A 13,906-nucleotide genomic window follows, 5' to 3' on the forward strand; every position below is an offset into this window, starting at 1 on the left:
AAGTAGTCATAATGCAGGGATCACAATAGAGGGTTCTGGACAGAGCTGGAGAAAAATGGAGAAAAAAACTCTAACTCAAAAAGAAAGACCAGACTTGCTGACCTGACAGAGACTGGAGAAACCCTGAGAGTATGGCCCCTGGACACCCTTTCAGCTCAGTAATGGAGTCACTCCCGAGGTTTGCCCTTCAGCCAAAGATTGGACAAGCCAGACTTAAGGGGCACACCAGCCCAGGGGCAAGGACTAGAAGGCAGGATGGAACAGGAAAGCAGGTAATAGGTAACCCAAGGTTGAGAAGGGAGAGTGTTGACATGTGGTGTTGTTAACCGATGTCATAAAAAAAATGTTTACAGTTTAATGAGAAACTAGTTTGTCCTATAAACCTTCATCTAAAGTACAGAAAATAAAATAAAGAAGTAGTCATAATGGCAGTCATTACTTCCTTTCTGAGACAGGTCCTCTGGCCAGAGGGTGGCCCCCTACCACACTGATGGAGGCAAGTATTATATTGATGTAGAGTGAGGAAGTCCATAAATAATCAGGGCAGAGAGGAACAAATTCTTGAACTCTCAGAATGCTGCTGTCTTAGCCCAAGATGAAGCAATACTTTATCTTCCATCCCCACCACCTCTTTTTAATATTTTTGTGTTTGTTAGCTGGTAGAAAGATAGTATTGTTAAATAGCATTTACTATTTCTTCCTTCCTTTAAGTTGTGTATTAGCAGGTCACTAAAGTTTGAAAAGTGGAGTATGAACCATTCCTGAATATCTAGAGAAATTCAGACCACAATGGTGGTCTAGAGAACCTACTATTCAAAGATAAGAGAAAACTTATTAGGAATTATTCAAATTTCCAAGTTCGATAAGATAAATCCCAGTAATCCTAAGATTTAAAATATATTTTTCTGTGTATCAACTTATTTATGTACAGGAGATAATAGACTTTGACTATACATTTGTATTAAGCTAAACCAAATTAAGCTGGCATTGAGATATTTACCTAGGAAGTTATAGAGAATCCCATTCCTGAGTCTTTGGGATACTCCTGGAGTATTACACAGACTGAAGGCCATTATCAACTGTTCAATTTTCACAAGTGTTATGGATTGAATTATGTGCCCCCAAAATATGATTTGAAATCCTGGCCATATGCTATTGTAATTTAATCACATGATTAAATCAGTTGGCCTTTTGTATAGCAGATTACCTTCCATAATGAAATGAGCTTCCCATAACGCAATCTAATATAATATAAGCAATCAATCAGCTGAGGTCATACTAGTGTTGGGTGGATCCTAAACCTAATCATCTCTGAGTTATGAAAAGATCAGAATAGACATAGACACGCACCCATGGGAGGAAGACAGATGCCATGTGAGGCTTGTCTATGAGCCACGGAATCAAGGAATGCCCAGGGTAACCTACGAGGAAACAATCAACATGGCTAAGTCTCCAGAACTGTGAGAAAATAAATTTGAGATCTTTAAAGCCATCCACTTGTTGTATTTCCGTTATAATATTACTAAGAAACTAAGACATGGAACATATCTAGAAAGTCAGTTTTGTTCCATCATCTTTCATATTTAGACAAAGTTATATATGCCATGAAAATTTAATTCTCTGAATATCCAGGTCTTTCTGAGTTGGTCCAGTAATAATAATAGCTAACAATTACGTATCGATGACTTTTACGTCACGTAATAATTTAAAACTCACAATAGTCCTTTGAGGTTCTTGTTAGTTGTTAGTTTCCTTCAGGTTGCCTCGGACTCATGGTGACATATAAATGAAACATTGTGCAGTCCTGCACTATTTTCATGATGTTTGATAATTCCTTTGAGGTAGCTTCTATTATTATCATCATTTCTATTTACAAATGACAAACCTGAGGTAAGTGAGGTTAAGTAATTTACCAAGATCCCAAAGCTAGGAAGTAGTGGAGCTAGATTTGAACCTCGGTGGTCTGGCTTCAAAATCTGCACGCACAATCCCCAGTGGTTCATTACCAAGAAGAATTCTCTACTCTTTTTCTTATGAAGAGTACAAAGATTTTGATCAGCTACTGAGAGGGACAATGTTGAGAACTTACAGGTTTTTGTCTTTATGATATCTAATGATTCAATCCTCTGGCTCTAAGAGCAAATTTGCTGGTTTTCAAATCTCAGGATCTCTGGGAACCAACATACTGAAAAAAATCAGTTCCTCAGAGAGGGAAGTAATTCCTCTGTCCCTTGCTTCAAAGACTTCCTAGTAGGCCATTTACTTGGAGAGTGCTCCATGTACCTGAGAGGTGCCTAAGGAGGTCTGAAGTTCCACCAGTCAGCAGTTTGCTAAGATGACTTCAGCATCTGAGCTTCTCGTTGGAAATGCTGGTGGACTAGCACAGCCTGTAGTGGTTTTATTGGGCAGAAGCTAGTGGAGGGAGTCTTTTAACCAGGGCAGTAGACCACAAAAATCAACAGAGCATGAAGAGCCAGGATTTAGTGGTGAGAGTCCTAGGCTTGCATGCCAGAGAAGGCAATATGAATAGGTCCTGAAAATAAGGAAGACTAGGACAATATCAAAAGTCAAAGTACGGAGCCAGGGAAACAGAAGAGAACAAGGAGCTGTGGGTTCAGCAGTATTTGAGAGGGTGATTCTCGGCAAATGCCAGAACTAAGTAGTTGCAGGCAGTTGCCTTTCTATGCCCTCAGTAGCAGGGTGTGTGGGAGGGACAGCTGCATTAAAGAGCCAGGGATGCTGTTGCCCTGCAGGGCAGTGAGTTTCTAGCCTTGGGACAAGTTGGTAACCAGATCTGCTGGACTAGGGCCCAATCCGCAAAGATCCCTGACACACAAGAGTTTACTGTTGTATAGATCTGTAAACAGATTCCAAGTCTCAATAGTTCTTGGAAACCAGATAGCCCTCATCTAATGTCTGCACTGTAGCCTAGAGAAATGAGGGTAGAGTGTTGGACAGGGGAAGGGAGAGATGAGTGGTAGGGCCAGCACAGGTGATTCCCCTGCTATCAATAAATACAATTTACCTCAAATAGTTCACTTACACTAGAAGTGGTTGCCCACAATTCAGACAGAGCTGCGCTGTCCGTTGGCATGATTGTCTACCAACATCACTGGAGGATATATGTTCTCTTTCCTACCACCACCATACTCCCAAATTGTTAGAGTTTTTCCTGTTGATCGTTTTAGGGGGCCAGGTCAGTTGATCAGGAGATGTGGCCAGGTATTTAGTCAACCTTGAGTCAGATCAGCTCTCAGCCCTTCTGTGTAAGCATCATCTGAGTTCTTAAATACTATACCCAAATCATGATGTGACACCATTTTTGGACAGCTCTTGACAAACCATCAAGATGTTGCTGTGTACTGGCAGCAGGACAGGCTGTAGTGCTGACTGTGGTCATTCTGGCAGGGACAGGGTATGTATACCGCAAGACCCAAAACCAAACCCGATCAAGTTGATTCTGACTCAAAGCAACACTACAGGACAGAGTAGAACTGCCCTATGGGGTTTCCAAGGCTGTATCTTTACAGAAGCAGACTGCCACATCTTTCTCCCATTGAGCGACTGGTGGGTTCAACCACCGACCTTTTGGTTCACAGTTGAGTGCTTAACCACTGCACCACCAGGGCTCTTATATATACTATAACCAAACCAAAAAAAATTATAATAAATTGCCGTCAAGTTGATTCCGACTCACAGTGACTCTATAGGACAGAGTAGAACCACCCCATAGAGTTTCCAGGGAGTGCCTGGTGGATCTGAACTGCCACCCTTTTGGTTAGCAGCTGTAGCACCTCACCACTACGCCAGTAGGGTTTCCATGTATACTATAAAAAATGGCTAAAAAACAGCTGCTGTCGAGTCGATTCTGGCTCATGCTGATTCCATACGTGTCACACTAGAACTGTGCTCCACAGGGTTTTTAATGGCTGATTTTTCAGAAGTAGATCGCCAGACCTTTCCTCCAAGGCACCTCTGGGTGGACTTGAATCTCCAGCCTTTCGGTTAGCAGGTGAGTGGGTTAACAGTTTGTGCCACCCAGGGACTCCATAGGATACGTAAGAAGTATGTATTGCTCTCACAGATGGAGATGCGGTTCTCCATCTCTCCAACAAGCAGGTTAAAAAAAAAAATGCTTTTCTACTTCTCTATCCCTTATGCATTCAAAGCCACATCATGATATTGCACAAGGTCCTCTCCAGGAGTAGGTGTGGTCTATTCAAGTCCAGGCAGGGCAAGAGAACACAGAACAAACAACTCCTCCTACACTCAGTCAAAAGACTAACAAAGGCTGATGCCCTCCCTGAGCACAACAACGTAGCTGCTAGATCTTCCATGTGGCTGTAGCAACTGTCTTGGCTCTGGCGCCTTAAATTTGGACAAGAACATTCGATCATCCCTTGAAGGACCAGCCCTAGCAGAAGCACCAGCCAGGAACAGTACCATGAGCAGAAAATGAGAGCAGGAGCTATATGATAGAATCCAACACGATGTGCTGGAGAGCTCCAGGCTTATTTTCACTGTGTCAGCCTTTCACTGACAGTCTAGACAAATGATAAATATTACTTTTTTTTCTTATAGTTTCTCGTTTAATATATATATATATATATGATCACTTTTATATGAGACACTGTCATACACTGGGTTAATCCATTATATTTATTCATACAGTCATTCATCACTAGTTCAAGATACACTGTTAGGGACAAGGGATGATAAAGCCATAAGGAATGCGGTCCTTAACCTGCAGTTCATTGTCCATTTAAGAAGATGAGATATACACAAATAAATACATATTCAAAGCAGCATGTGGTAAGTGCTATGTGAACAATATAGACAATAGAGAATAAAGGGGTGTGTTTTTTCTCTCTCTCTGTCTTTTTCTATCTCTCATTCTATTTCTGAGGGATTATTACAATAATAGAAGTGGATTCCTTCTGCCTGGGATAATAAGAGAAGGTTTCTCAGAGAAATTGAGAGTTAAGATGGGCCTTCAGGGATAGGTAGCTGGTACATAGCACCGTAGTAAAACTCGTTTATCTAAATAGTAGTTAAATTTTACAATAATGATGGCAGATGAATGGTATTTCATATTGAAGTGTTTTTGTTTGTTTTCTTTTTACTTTTGTCACTCTTCTTATTAAATGAGCTTGGTGTTTTGCACGAAGTTCCTAAAGAATATTTGCGGATTAAAATACTTCTCTAGTGTTAAGAACATGTTTTCTCAAGTGAAAAACGGTGTAATTTGTTCTATTTAGATTTGCTATTACAGATTAGATCTACTGATAAATGTGGCTGAAATAGCTTCCGTTTTCTCTTGGGACAGAGGCGAAAGAGACAAGGAAAAAAAATGAAATTAACCTTTCTCTAATTTCAAGGACAGAAAAACTAAATATTAACACTGAATCAATGGGAAGGATGCTTCTAAATATTTACCCGTCACTGAGACTTAAATCGTAGTTTATGGGTTCATCACTTAAGACAAAATACGTTATCAACAAGTTAAACTGAGGAAACAATAAACAAATAAATTGTTGATTTATTTACAAAATATAATTCTACAATAATTGGCCAGAGAGAAGCACAGAATAAGGTTACTCTCATAGCAGTAAGCCTCAACTATTGATTTATCTCCTCAGACTAGATGACTTTCGCCATCTATAGAATTTTAACTAACCAGAATCTCAAATTCGTGTACAACTATAATGAAAATAACTGAAGTGATTCTGGGGAGTTATCAGTGTATTTAATCCCTTTAGTACTGTCTTAGATTTTATTTATTTTTTAAAGATAGCTATACGCACTGGGTTGGGTATATGTGTTCCAAGTTTTTTTTTTTTTTAATTAATATAGAATTAGAAAACCTCAGATTCCCTTCAGTAGGAGAAACACACACACACAAAAACTTCAATTGCCTTTTTGTTACAATCTATTCTTAAAAAAACAGAGAAACAGAAAACAAAAAACGCATGTTTTCAAAAAAATTATTTCAAATGCGTCATTGTCAGGGATTTAAGATGTTCCCCTTCAGATTGTTATGACAATGCATTAATAATGTTTTCAAAATTACCTTTTAGAAAGGAGATATCATTTTTTTTCCTTAAGAAAAACAGCTGAAGTGGAAATGGTTTTATAAGACAGAAATTAATATTCTCAGAGTTCATTTGTAAAAAGTGCGAAACTTAACTGCCTTAGCCCTTCTAAAAGGTACCACAGTTCCAGAGATGTGCACTTGGTGGATGTCTACTGCTTTTTCTGCTTGGTTTTTCTTCTTCTTCCATACCTGCCTGTTGGGAGACAATTCTCCGTGGGTCCCTTTCATTTCTGTATCTCTTGTGAGCAAGGCACTGGCTGCCCTGTGTTCTGGACTACCTTTTCAAGGATGTTTGTATAGCAAACAGTCTTGGTATGTAGAAATAACGTCTCCCTCCAGAGCAAGAAGCAGGTTTGTTTACTGTCCAATATGATAATGTCTCCTTCGAGGTCAAAGGTCAGGCATACTTACTGCCATTATAAAAGGTTTGGGTTCCCTAAGCTCGAGTTCCTCACCTATTATGCAACCTGCTGTGTATATAAGCATCAACTAGCTCTCATCACATCCCCCTGTGGGAATTGGGGCGTGGGGAATCAGAGCAAACGCCGATGCTCTGGCTACTACTATTGCTACGAGTAATGTATTATCCCTTGTCTCTAACCCAGGAGTCTTGTATCTTTTGCCAGCATCCATGAACCTATGGAAGCCTAACTTGTTAGCTTACAAGTAGGATAGAATTTCAGACACTTCGTAATTTCTTGGTAGTGCTTTTCTGAGAACTGCCTCTTCCATGTCCATCTCCTTCTTCTCCCCCATCCAAGATTCGGCAGAAGTTGCCATGTTTACATGAGATATTTTCAAATGGTTAAGATTGTTTGGCTCAGGGTTGTCGCTCCACCCCAAGCTGAGCCAAACAATATTCTTTCCTGGCAATATAAAAGTAGACTACCTGGGTCTGGCTGCTAACTTGAAAAAAGGGGATGTAAATATAGGATCCCTGGTGGTGTGGTGGTTAAAAACTTGCCTACTAACCAAAAGGTTAGCAGTTTGAATCCACAAGCCGCTCCTTGGAAACCCTATGGGGCAGTTCTACTCTGTCCTGTAGGGTCACTATGAGTCGAAATTCAATCAGTGGCAGCGTGTTTGTTTGTTTGTTTGTTTTTTAATATAGGAGCAATTACAGGAAGTTGTTTTCCATCTTGTAGCCTGAAATAGAAAAGGAAAGTCCATAACTACAGATAAGAATAAAGCCAGTATATAAAGAAAAGCAGAGATGAGAGATCAGGAAAAGGAATTTGCTGGGTTCCCTACACTATTCCAGTTCCTGCTTCAAGTTCTTTAAAAAGACACACTTATATTTTTGCCCTGCAGCTTCTTGAGAGAACTCTGTCTACATAATAAAATCTCCTTTTTATTTTAGCTTAATTGGGCTTCTGTGTATTATAATCCAAATAGTTCTGATATAACCAAGAAGACCTGTTTCTTTCTGAAAACTGGACTGTAGAGGGAAATATCCAAGTGCTTTGCTAAATGCTTTCATTCAGCAAACATTTGTTGAGCAGCTATGAAACGCTAGGCACTACACTTGAGGCTGTGGATATAATAGTAAACAGCACATGGTTCATAGAGTTTAAATTCTTGTAAGAGAAGCAGCCTAAAAACTAAGTGAACCTGCACAAAATACGTATGTTATGGATTGAATTGTGTCTCCCCCAAAATATCTGTCAACTTAGCTGGGCCATGATTCTCAGTATTGTGTGATTGTTTACCATTTTATGTGATTTTCCTACGTGTTGTAAATCCTGTCACTATAATGTAATAAGATGGATTAGCAGCAGTTATATTGATGAGGTCTATAAGATTAGGTAGTGTCCTTAAGCTAATCTCTTTTGAGATATAAAAGAGAGAAATGAGTAGAGAGACATGGGAAACTCATACCACCAAGAAAGCAGTGCTGGGAGCAGAGCGCCTCCTTTGGACCTGAAGTTCCTGCGCTGAGATGCTCCCAGACCAAGGGAAGACTGATGCCAAGGACCTTCCTCCAGAGCAGACAGATACAGAAAGGTTTCCCCTGGAACTGGCACCCTGAATTTGGGCTTCTAGCCTCTTGAAATTTGAGAGAATAAACTTCTCTTTGTTAAAGCCATCCACTTGTGGTATTTCTGTTATAGCAGCACTAGATGACTAAGACAACGTGTAAGTTGTGGGAAATGCTATAAGGAGAATCAAGGGACAGAGGTTCAGAATAAAAAGGGAGCCTTCCTTAGACAGAGTGATTGAGGAAGGTGACTTTGAGGAGACACATATAAGCTAAAATGTGAAGGGTGAGAAGAGGGGAGATTGGTACAAATTGAAGGGATGGTGGATGCCAAAGCCTGAGATGAGAAAAGCTCAGAGAATTGTGAAAACAGAGAGAAAATAAGTATAAATAAATGTAGTGAGTAAGGGGCAGAATACCAGGTAGTGAGGTAGGGCTTTAGGTGAGGGACAAATTTTTCAGGGCCTTCCAAGATGTGATTATTCAGGACATTCCAGGCTGTGGTGAATCCAGGGTTTGGATTTATTCTGAGTACAATGGAAAGTTATGGAAGAGTTTTAAGTACTTGAGTACCAGTTGCCGTAGAGTTGACTCCAACTCATAGTGACCCCAAGTGTGTCAGAGTAGAACTGTACCCCACAGGGTTTTCAATGGCTGATTTTTCAGAAGTAAATCATCAGGCCTTTCTTCTGGAGTGCCTCCGTGTAGACTTGAATTTCCAACCTTTCGGTAAGCAGCTGAGAATGTTAACCATTTGCACTGGAGAAACAGCACCCAATTTACATTTAAGAAGATGAGTTTTGCCATTGTGTGGAGGTTGGATTGGAGGAAAGCCAAAGTGGAAGTGGAGAGGCCACTTAGAGGTTGATGCTTTGTCCAGGAGAGAGATGATGGTACTCAAGTCCAGGTAGTGGCAGTGAAGATGGAGAAAGTGGATTCCATTTGCTAGAACAGTAAGCACGATGGAAGTGCTATGAAAATCAAGAGTGCCATTTGGGCATATGTTTAGTTTGATCTATCTGTGCAAAACCCAGTGGTAGATACCAAGTAGACCATTGGAAATGGGAGCCTAGAGCTAGACAAGAATGTAGGTTGGAGATATAAATTTGGGGGTCATCAACATATACATGATATTTGGTCCCAGAATCCTACTTTCCAGGCTTCTTTCAGTTCACCATCTTCCTCAATCCTAGTTACTACTTCCCCAAATCAGGGAATGCAAGAACTTCTGAATCTCCTGCAAACCACACACAGGGGATGGACAACTGGGAGCACCAACCCAGGCTTTCTCTCTGCCTAACTACACCACCATTTCAATTTTTCCTCAGCTTTGGGTATTCGTTCCACATTGGTGAGGGTCTTCCTACGAGGTGGCTTATTGAACAATACAGCACAGTAGCTAGGAGTGTGGGCTCTGGATTCAGTGTGAACAGTTCAAATCCCTTTTCTTTCTCTTACTCGCTGTATGGCCTACAAGGTGGCCTCTCCCCAGAGATCGTGACGGCAAGGAAGGCTCAAGCTCCTTTGTCTTCACCCTCCCCTCAACCTATCTGTAGGGTTTCTACTGACATAGGTTAAGAAAATAGAGTTCTGGGCTTTTTCTCAGGATTACATCCTTTCTAGTTCATGAATGTGTGCTGAATAACATTCTCTTTATTTCCCCTAAGCATAAGGGTTTCTTCTATCATTAGGGCTTTTTTTTTTTTTTTTTAAACAGCTTATTGAAGTATAAATCACTACGAGTCAGAATCAACTTGACAGCAACGGGTTTTAAGTCACGTACAATAACATTCATCTATTTTAGGTGTACAATTCAATGAGTTAGTTTTATTAAATATGCCAAGCTGTGCAGTCATCACCACATTCCAGTTGCAGAATATCTCCATCACTCATAAAAGACCCTCATGCCCATTTGTAGTCACTTGTTCCCACCTGCAGCCCCATGTGATCACTAATTTACCTTTTGACTCTATAGATTTGCCTTTTCTCGACAGGTCGTATAAATGGAATCATGCAATATTTGGTCTTTTGTGTCTGGCTTCTATAACTCAGCATAATGGTTTTAAATTGATTCAAGTTGTAGCATGTATCAGCATGCTGAATTGTATTCCATTGTAAGATATACCACATTTTGTCTATCCATTCATTAGTTGATGAGCATTTGGGTAGTTTCTATTTTTCGGCTATTGTGAATAATGCTGCTGAAATAAAACTCTTGTTGACCAACCTCACTCAGATGCTGAAAGAATTATTTGACTTTTAAAATTGTGGTTTAAGATGATGACATTTGGGGTAATTTTTCCAATTTTTCAGAAATTTGGTTATTCTACATTCATTTGTTTTAAAATTTATAATGAAATGTTTCAGCTCTACACAAAGTCATAATTGTAGACAATCATGTACCCACCAAACAGAAGAAATAGCCATCCCTAGAAGAGGCAACCACTATCATGAATTTGTGTTTATTATTTTCATGCATTTGTGTATACTTTTACATACATATACTTACACATGTAAATATATATTAGTATATTTACTATATTCTATACATATTTAAAAAAATTTTTTTATACATATAGTAAAATAATATTGTATATCAGGCAAGGATCTATATATGGGTAATTACATATATTAACACATTTACTATATATAATAAATATATGTTAATATATATAAGTAAAAATATATTCACCTTTATTTACTATGAACCCAAAAACCCATTGCTGTCAAGTTGATTCCTACTCATAGCGGCCCTGTAGGACAGAGTAGAACTGCCCTATAGGAGCAGTTCCCAAGGAGCAGCTGGTGGATTTGAACTGCTTACCTTTTGGTTAGCAGCTGAGTTCTTAACCACTGCACCACCAGGGCTCCATATTTACTATATACATATATATACACACGTATTGTAAAAATTTATTAACATATGTTTACTGTAATACTGTACATATATAGCAAATATATATATGTCCTTTCCCAATATATAGTATAATTTTGTTTTCAGATTGTATATATGCTGTATAAGAACTAATGGTGTCATGTACTCTTAACACTTGTGGTGGCATGGATAGCTTTTGTGTGGCCTTTCTAGCCATGGTCTTGTAACTTCCACTCAGGTGATTGGACAGGACTGTGTGATAGGGTAATTGTGGCCCACCAAAGGGATTAGTCAGTTTTGCCATCCCACTGGGCTTGAAATGAGCCACTCCAGAGGCAGGAAAAATGAAGATCCCACCACCACCAAGGAAGAACAGCCAGGAGTCAGTATGTCCTTTGGACCAGTGATCCCTGTGTTGAGAAGCTCCTGGAAGCGGGAGACCAAAAGAGAGAAAGAGAGAGCAAGCTGTAACCAGCAACAGGTGATGGCGTGGCGGGCTTCAGAAAAGCCGAGTGTGTTTCTTCCCCTTTGGTTTTCTATCTCCAGCTCTTTGCACATGTCATTATATTACTTTGTCTTCTGGACCTGCCCTTTGAAACTTTCTGATCAGCTCTTTTACTTCATTTCTTCCCTTAGCTTTGGCTACTCCACATTCCAAGAGCAAGTTTCAGAGTTTCTTTTCTGACATCCATTTTGGTCTTTTCTTTCCTGTCTTTTTAATGTTTTCTTCACATATGATGTCTTTGATGTCATTCCACAACTCGTTTGGTCTTTGGTCATTAGTATTCAATGTGTTAAATCTATTCTTGAAATAGTCTCTAAATTCAAGTGGGATATATGCAAGGTTGTACTTTCACTCTCATGGACTTGTTCTAATTTTCTTCCATTTCACTTTGAACTTGCATATGAGCAGTTGATGGTCTGTTTCACAGTTAGCCCCTGGCCTTGTTCTGACTGATGATATTGAGCTTTTCCATTGTCTGTTTCCACAGATGTAGTCATGTACTCTTTCATAGATGTAATCAATTTGATTCCTGTGTATTCCATCTAGTGAGGTCCATGTATATATTTGCCATTTATGTTGTTGAAAAAATGTATTTGCAATGAAGAAGTCATTGGTCTTGCAAAATTCTACCACTGTTTCTATCACCAGGGCAGTATTTTCCAACTACCAATCCTTCTTTTTGGTTCCAACTTTCCAATTCCAGTCATCATTAATTATCAGTGCATCCTGATTGCCTGTTTGATCAATTTCAGGCTGCAGAAGTTGTAAAAAAAAAAAAATTTCAATTTCTTCATCTTTGGCTGTAAGGGTTGGTGTATAAATTTGAATAATAGTCACATTAACTGGTCTTCCTTTAGGCGTGTGGATATTATCCTATCATTGACAGCATTGTACTTCAGGATGGATCTTGAAGTGTTCTTTTTGACGATGAACGCAATGCCATTTGTCTTCAATTTGTCATTCTTAGCATAGTAGACCATTTGATCGTCTGATTCAAAATGGCCAATATCAGTCCATTTCAGCTCACTAATGCCTAGGATGGTGGGTGATCTTTATGCATTAGATTTCATTTTTGATGATTTCCAATTTTCCTAGATTCATACTTTGTGCTTTTCACATTCCAATTATTAATGGATGGTTGCAGCTGTTCTCATTTTGAGTCGTACTGCATCAGCAAATGAAGGTCCCGAAAGCTTAAATCCATCCACATCGTCATGGATGGAATTATGTCCCCCCGAAAATGTATCAACTTGGTTAGGTCATGATTCCCAGTATTGTGTGGTTGTCCTCCATTTTGTGATTGTAATTTTATGTTAAGAAGATGAGGGTGGGATTATAATACCACCCTTAACTCAGGTCACCTTCCTGATCCAATGTAAAAGGAGTTTCCCTGGGGTGTGGCCTGTACCACCTTTTATCTCTTAAGAGATAAAAAGAAAGAGAAGCAAGCAGAGAGTTGAGGACCTCATACCACCAAGAAAGCAGTGCAAGAAGCAGAGTGCATCCTTTGGACCCAGGGTCCCTGTGCCTGAGAAGCTCCTTGACTAGGTGAAGATTGAGGACAAGGGCCTTCCTCGAGAGCTGACAGAGACAGAAATCCTTTCCCTGGAGCTGATACCCAGAATTTGGATTTGTAACCTATTAGACTGTGAGAGAATAAATTTCTCTTTGTTAGAGCCATCCACTTGTGGTATTTCTGTTATAGCAGCACTAGATGACCAAGGCACACGTCATTAAAGTCATCTCTACTTTAAAGAGGCAGCTCTTCCTCAGTGTTGTTTTGAGTGCCTTCCAATCTGAAGGGCTCATCTTCCGGCACCGTATCAGACAATATTCCCCTGTCTTTGGTAAGGTTTTCATTAGCTAATTCTTTTCAGAATTAGACCACCGGGTCCTTCTTCCAAGTTTGTCTCAGTCTGGAAGCTCAGCTGAAACCTGTCCACTATGGGAGACCCTGCTGGTATTTGAATACCGGTGGCATAGCTTCCAGCATCACAGCAACACACAAGCCCCCAGAGTACCACAAACTGACAGATGTGTGGGGGACTGTAGAGAATTCCATTGAAAGAATAGACTACAATTCACTTATCCATTCTACTGTTAATAGAAGGTATAGCCAATCACTAGAAAAGGATATCCTGTTTGGTGCAGGGCCAACAAAAATGAGGAAAACCCTCGATGGGATCGAGTGACACAATAGCCACAACAATAGACTCAAACATGCCAGTGATCATGAAAATGGCACAGGATGAGACAATTTCTTGTTCTGTAACAAGGTTGCCATAAGTCAGACCCAACTTGATGGCAACTAACAACAATAGCCAACAATATCACAAGTACATTCTTGTACGTATCTCCCTGAGCACATATGCAAGAATTTCTCCAGGATATATGCCTACAGGTGGAATATCTGGGTCACAAAGCATGTGTATCTCCAAATTTACTAGCTATTGC

The sequence above is a fragment of the Loxodonta africana genome, chromosome 5 (genome assembly GCF_030014295.1).
Source record: "Loxodonta africana isolate mLoxAfr1 chromosome 5, mLoxAfr1.hap2, whole genome shotgun sequence".
Lineage (NCBI taxonomy): Eukaryota > Metazoa > Chordata > Mammalia > Proboscidea > Elephantidae > Loxodonta > Loxodonta africana.